This window comes from Microcaecilia unicolor, chromosome 11 (assembly GCF_901765095.1).
Source record: "Microcaecilia unicolor chromosome 11, aMicUni1.1, whole genome shotgun sequence".
Lineage (NCBI taxonomy): Eukaryota > Metazoa > Chordata > Amphibia > Gymnophiona > Siphonopidae > Microcaecilia > Microcaecilia unicolor.
This window is the reverse complement of record NC_044041.1, coordinates 90,769,318-90,776,103: the sequence shown is the minus strand read 5'-3', so window position 1 is coordinate 90,776,103 and position 6,786 is coordinate 90,769,318.

Genomic DNA, 6,786 nt, shown 5'->3' with positions numbered 1-6,786 from the left:
CCCGGCCACCCTTGGCCCAACTGCAGAGCTGGCTACGTCCGGAGAAAGAGCCTGTTGTTAAAAATTTACCAGCACACCCCTGCCTAAATTTCTTGACTGGCGGGGATCCCAAGGCCCCACCAGCAGAAGACATCTTCCTCCAGCGCTGACTGCCTGCTCCTGCGGCTGCTTTTCCTCTCAGGGCATGCTTGGTTTCAAAACCGAGCATGCACGCCTGAGAGGAAAAGCAGCCGCTCAGCAATGGGCAGAAGAGCAGCGCTGGAGGAAGCTTCAGGTCCTCCTCAGCCTCCAAGGGGGGGGCCCAGTGCCAGTTTTCTCTCTCCTACTCCTGTTGCCCCCGCTGTCCCCCCTCTCAGCGGCCCTGGTATGCTCTCTTGCAAGCTGATGGTCCTGAGGTATTGATAATTCCTTTGGAGCGTGAATATCTTGCCTTCATCTCTTTGAAGGAAGCTCTTAATTCTGCACCATGTTTGTCTTTAACTGATTATTCCCTCCCTTTCCACTTCTATGTTGCAGATATAAAGGGCCCCTAGCTGTCTCCTAGCTCAACCATTTCCTACTGAGCTGAAACCCTTGTGCTATTTTTCCCAGTGTTTGGTTCCTGTGTTCAGAGATCTTTCTCTTTGCCTTCAAGCTATAGTTTATGTTGCTTTTGCTATCATGGTTACAGGCTTTATTGTTCGTCATTCTTTGTTTGTTTACACTTATTCTGTTTTGCAGCTCCTTTGCCTTATGCAACTCAACCTTTAACTTCTACACATCTTCTTTCTCTCCAGACTACTATCTATCGGCACTACGTCACTTTATACCATTCTAACAGTATTACTTCAGCTCATATTCTTCCTACTTTGCTTTCTGCACTGACCTCCTCACATGAATATGATGACTGTTCCACACATTTACAGACTGAGTCTTAGACCTGATTTGTCTCCAGATTGATTACTCTTTGTGGATGGGTCCTTATATCGAACACCAAATGGAACTTTGCTATGTGGCTATGCTGGTTGTACACTTGACTCTGTGCCTGAGGTAGGCTCTTTGCCTTTTGCCAGTGCTCAGTTGGCTGAAGTATTTGCATTTACCCATGCCCTGGAACTTTCCCAATACATGGCAGTGAACATCTATACTGACAGTGCCTATGCTCTGGGGGTTCTCTGTGATTTTGGCAAAATTTGGGCCTAGTGAGGATTTTTGACTTCTTTCAATAAACCAGTTAAGCACTTGGCATATATTGTTTGCTGCAGGCTACTTTATTACCTGCGGCTGTTGCTGTCCTCGAGGTGAAGGGACATTGCTCCTTGAACTCTATCGAAGCCCAAGGAAATGCCTATGTGAACACCATGGCTAAGGAGGCCACCCTGGGCCCACACATGGCCCCTGCCTTGTTATTATCAACTGCACCTGCCCAGTCTCCGCAGTCCCTCATTCTTCAGAACCTGACTTTTATTTACTACTACTTACTACTACTACTACTTATCATTTCTAAAGTGCTACTAGACGTACGCAGTGCTGTACACTTGAACATGAAGAGACAGTCCCTGCTCGACAGAGCTTACAATCTAATTAGGACAGACAGAACAAACAAGAGATAAGGGAATATTAAAGTGAGGATGATAAAATAAGGGTTCTGAACAAAGTGAATAAGGGTTAGGAGTTAAAAGCAGCAACAAAAAGGTGGGCTTTTAGCTTAGATTTGAAGACGGCCAGAGATGGAGCTTGACGTACCGGCTCAGGTTTCTTGCAGGACTAGCTGCCCTGGGGTGCCGTCTGGTCTTCTGAGGGACTATGGAAAGTTGATGACAGCTACATTTGTCCTTCATCTCTACTTTACCCTATTGCTCTGTATTTGCACTAATTGACTCATGCCTCTGCAGCCACCATGTGTACTGTGTTTAATTCATTATGGTTTCATCCTGATTTTGAGAATTTGAGCAGAATGCTCAAAATGCTCAAACTGTTGCCCTCACTTGTCATCATTGTTGGACTCCCTGCCGTCAAGGCCAGCCCCTGCGGCCTTCCCCACATGCTCTGCCACATCCAAAAGTCCTTTTCGTTACTTACAGCGTGTTTATACTAAACTTCCAATTGCTAAAAGGGGGATGCAGTACTTATGGATTGTCACTTGTCCATTCTCTGGATGGGTGGAGGCATATCTGTCTGTTTCAATTACTTCTGTTGCTACTATCAAAATTCTGGTACCCAAATTTATTCCAGCATGGGGCATGCCACTGGTCCTTTCCTCAGACCAAGGACCAGCCTTTGTTTTACTTGTTTGGGAGAGCCTGAAATTGGCCTTAGGGCTTAAACGGCAGTTGCACACTCCGTATCACCGTCAAAGCTCTGTCCAAGTGGAGAGGATGAAGCAAACGCTTAAGAGCACATTGAGAGTCCTAACATTTGACTGGATCTCAGATTGGCTAACTGCATTGCCCTTTGCCCTTAAATACATTTGAAACTCAGCCCAAAGAACTAGGGAAGGTCTTACCTCATATGAAATTATTACTGGATGTCCCATGACAGGGCCCTTACATCATATGGTACCACTAGACCCTCAATTATTGTGCAGCAACTTTTTTAACTTACTATAAACATTTCACTCAGTATTGTCTTCTGCTCCTTTATTCCAGGTTCCTGAAAACATTATACAGACAGACACCTGCAACCAGGAGATTGGGTTTTTGTCAAGAACAATTGGCCTGTTACAGCGCTCTCCACAAAGTTCACAGGTCCTTACCAAGCACTGCTCATAGGATATTCTACATGAAAGTTTCAAGGCTTATCATTGTAGATTCATCTTACTCATTGTCAGAAAGCACTAACTCCATCGTCTACATTGGAGCAAGCACCTGTTGGCTAACTCTATTGAGTCACGAATAAGTGTTAAGGTTTAGGGTTAAGTACTATGCCCTCCTGTGGGAAGACAGAAGTGACTTCTTATACTATGATTACATCTGATCTTCTTAATGGACATTTTGGATTCTTGTTTACTTTTTGTGCAATCCTTGTAGTTATTGTGATTCTAGTTCTAGTTCTTGGACATTGACGCTCTTAACCACTTTAAATAATTCTGACCCTATGCCCATTTACTGACTGGCATATCCTTTTAGTGATAACCATTTGCTGAACTACATGTGTCCGTGGTACATAACTACTATAGTGGGTATATTAATTATAATACCGTGGTATTGGTGGTGTGCACATGATTTGTTGGAGGATATCCTCCAAGTAGAATGTTTGTTGTTTATGATACAGCAACTTAGGGGTTATAGGCTCAGATATGCCCTGCACTATGGGACTGGTACTCCAAATGATGGGACAGTACTGTTGTTTTCACTATCCATTCTTATACCCATTTCCAGTCCTACTGAAAACTCCTGGGCTTTATAGCTCAGGCTTCCTTGAATAACTCTGCTTCAACGTTAGCTTCAGAACTTTTAGTACAAGAGTGCTGGGCAGACTTCTACAGTCTGTGCCTTGAGAAGGGCAAGGACAAATCAAACTCAGGTATATATATAAAGTATCGCATACAATATAAAATGTTTGTCTTATTGGGCAGACTGGATGGACCGTACAGGTCTTTATCTGCTATCATTTACTATGTTACTATATTTGTGGTCTAAAGTCATCCATATTTCATTATAAAAAGCACCGAAGAGTGTCTCTGTGCTGTATGCTGACCTAATACTGGCCTATCTTGGATGTAACACAAATGTTTTATGTTTGTAAGAAGAAAGCTGACCAAAATACTAATTTCTCTAAAAGCTTGGAGAATATAGGTAATTTACGGTATCTACAGTATAATGCTGGCGCTGGGCTTCTAGGTGAGGGTGGGCTCTTCACTGCCTAGGGGAAAAAAGGTATATTTAATCATTACATATACCTTTTTTTTCCCTAGGCAGTGAAAAACCCACCCTCACCCAGAACCCACTAACAATAAATCTTAATGTTGGGTTTCTGGATGGGGGTGGGCTCAGTCCCCAGTTTAAAATTAAAAAAAAAAAATTCTATATTTGTTCATGTTGGTGGGTTTTAGGGTGGGGATGGTCTCTGTAGTGCTCAGGTTAAAATAATTTTTCAAAAATATTTAATGTAGGTGGGATGCTGGTGTGCTTCAGAGTGGGTGGAGGGGAATACTGGGAAGGGCAGAGGAGATGCCAGACTGTGGGGGGGGGGGGGGGGATGGGTAGGGAGTAGGACAGGGCTGATGCCTAGCTACAGAATGGATGGTGGGAAAGGGAAGGCTACGGGGATGGAAGGTGAGGAAGGGCTGATGCTGGGCTATGGGGGTGGATGTGGGGGGGGGGGGGGGGAGGGAAGGGCTGATGCCGAGCTATAGGACAACTTCTTTTTGGTCTTTTATTCTGTAATTGATGAGGGTTGATTTTTCTTTTGCATGTGACCAAGCAAGTGAGAGATTCTGCTGGCATGTGGTTTATGTGGGGATCTATGAGTCTGACCTGTTTGGCTTTTCCAATCGGATGCACATTGTTGTTGTGTATATTCACTGATGCAGTTTTAAGGTACTGTTATTGATATTCGTGTTCAGAATTGGTGTTAAGGTTTGCGATACAGGCTGTAAGAAACTTCTTTGCAGGATTTAGTGGTACTTCACAAAGTACCTGGCGATGATGTGATTTTGTGTTATTGTGCTACCAGAATTTGAATACATTTTTCCTATGAAACGCTGTAAGAAGAAACATTCTACCTATGTTCTGTTTACTACAGATTCCACAGTAGGTGGAAAAATATCTTGATGATGACAATAGGATTTTTCTTATTTAATCAGTGAGAAATCTTATTTCATCAGTGAGAATTCTGCAGCTGTGCTTCATGCAGTTTTTGACATGTTGAAGAACAGACAAAGATTAACATATTTGAAAAATGTAAGGTATTTACCTGTTTTGCTTAATCAGTCATTTAAATCTATATAATAATTGGTCACTCTGCTTCCCTGGCTGGCTGGGTTTGTAACAGCATGTTGACGTCAGTTCGCCTCCAGCATTCCCTTCCCTCTCGGTGTCCTGCCCTCGCGGAAAGATGAAATGACGTCAGAGGAGGGCGGGACACTGAGAGGAAAGGCAAGGGAAGGCTGGAGGCGACGTGAGTTGAGCCTGCCGCCACTGCGACCCGAGGTAAGATGAACGGCTAAAGGCAAGGACAGAGTCACTGGCCATGGAGGGGAGGGGAGGGGAGAATCACTGGACATGGATGGGATGGGAGGGCAGAGGAAAATCGCTAGATATGGATGGAATGGGAGGGCAGGGCAGAGGAGAATCGCTGGACATGGATGGGAGGGCCGGGCAGAGGAGAATCGCTGGACATGGATGGGATGGGAGGGCAGGGCAGAGGAGAATCGCTGGACATCGATGGGATGGGAGGTGAGGGGAGAATCGCAAGACATGGAAGGGAGGCCAGAATCGCGGGACACGGATGGGAGGGGAGAATTGCGGGACATGGACTGGATGGGAGGGCAGGGTAGAGGAAAATCACTGGACATGGATGAGAGGGAAGGGAAGAATCGCTGGACATGGAGGGGAGGGCAGGGGAGAGAGGAGAAATCGCTTAGTCGTACGAGAGCCTTCCTAGGGCCCGTTTCATTTTTCACAAAACGGGCTTTGTTGCTTGTTTGTTATAAAGCCATTGCTGTAATTATGTTGTAAGATCCTGTCACATGTGTTGAGATGTTTGCCATTATAGTAGACTTTCATCTGGTCAAGTTTAAGATATGGGATAATGTAAACTATATTTATCATTTTTTTCCTTTTACGTATGTATATAGTTTATGTTGATGCAGAGCAATCCATCATCAAGTGCATTCTATGGCATTATTTTGTAGTATAAACTAAAGATATCAATAGGGAACTGGTTCAATCCAATAACTTTTCATGTATAAATACAGAAAGTTATAAAAATGTAAGCAAAAGTCATTCAAAAAAAGGAGGAAAAACGCCTCAAGAGAAAGCTTCTCCCACAGCTGTAAATGGGACAAAAGCTACTATTTCAACATCATAGGCGCAAAAAAACCTCCTATTTTTTTGTTATTTTTTGAGAATATATTTCTTTTACTAAACAGAAAAGCGCTCTGCCAAATGGACTAAAAAGTTTTACTTAGCTTGGGCAGGCTCAAAGCTCTCTCCTCTCTGACTGTAATCAAACTGTGGTCAACGGGTCCCGTTTCACATTACGCTGCTTCAGGACCACAGCTATTCAACTGTATTTGTATTTATTTTGTAGTATCCCAAGAAACACTACTCATACCTATATACATAGTGCTAGTGCCCACCCATATTAGCTCTGGGCCCAGCCAAAAATTCAGGTCTGGCTATGTCACTGGAAGAGAGGGGTGCGAAAAATGAAGAAAGCTGAAGGCCAGTGGACAGGCCTCAGTCATGGCTACTGTATTGCCTGGACAAAGCCGAGTCTCCGTGACACATAGAATCACAAGTTTATGATAGGCTATTAGACTAGATAGATATCAGGGGGTCTTTATGTCTTAACAAATGGGCGTTTAATAAGCCAATGGTTGAAGAAATATAAAGTAGAGGATCCAAAACCAACATATGGAGACAAGCTGACAAGAGCATGAATTAAATTTAGACACAGTTGGAGTGCGGAGAGGGCAACAACTCCATCAATATCAATGTGTTACTGCATGAAGAAAAAAAAAGAAACAGAACAATAAATATTGTGAGAAAGAGTAAAACGAATTTGAATATAGGGTGAATCCCAGAGGCACCCCCAAGGAGTGCTCAAGGACTCTTCCTGTGTGTGTGTGTGTGTGTGTGT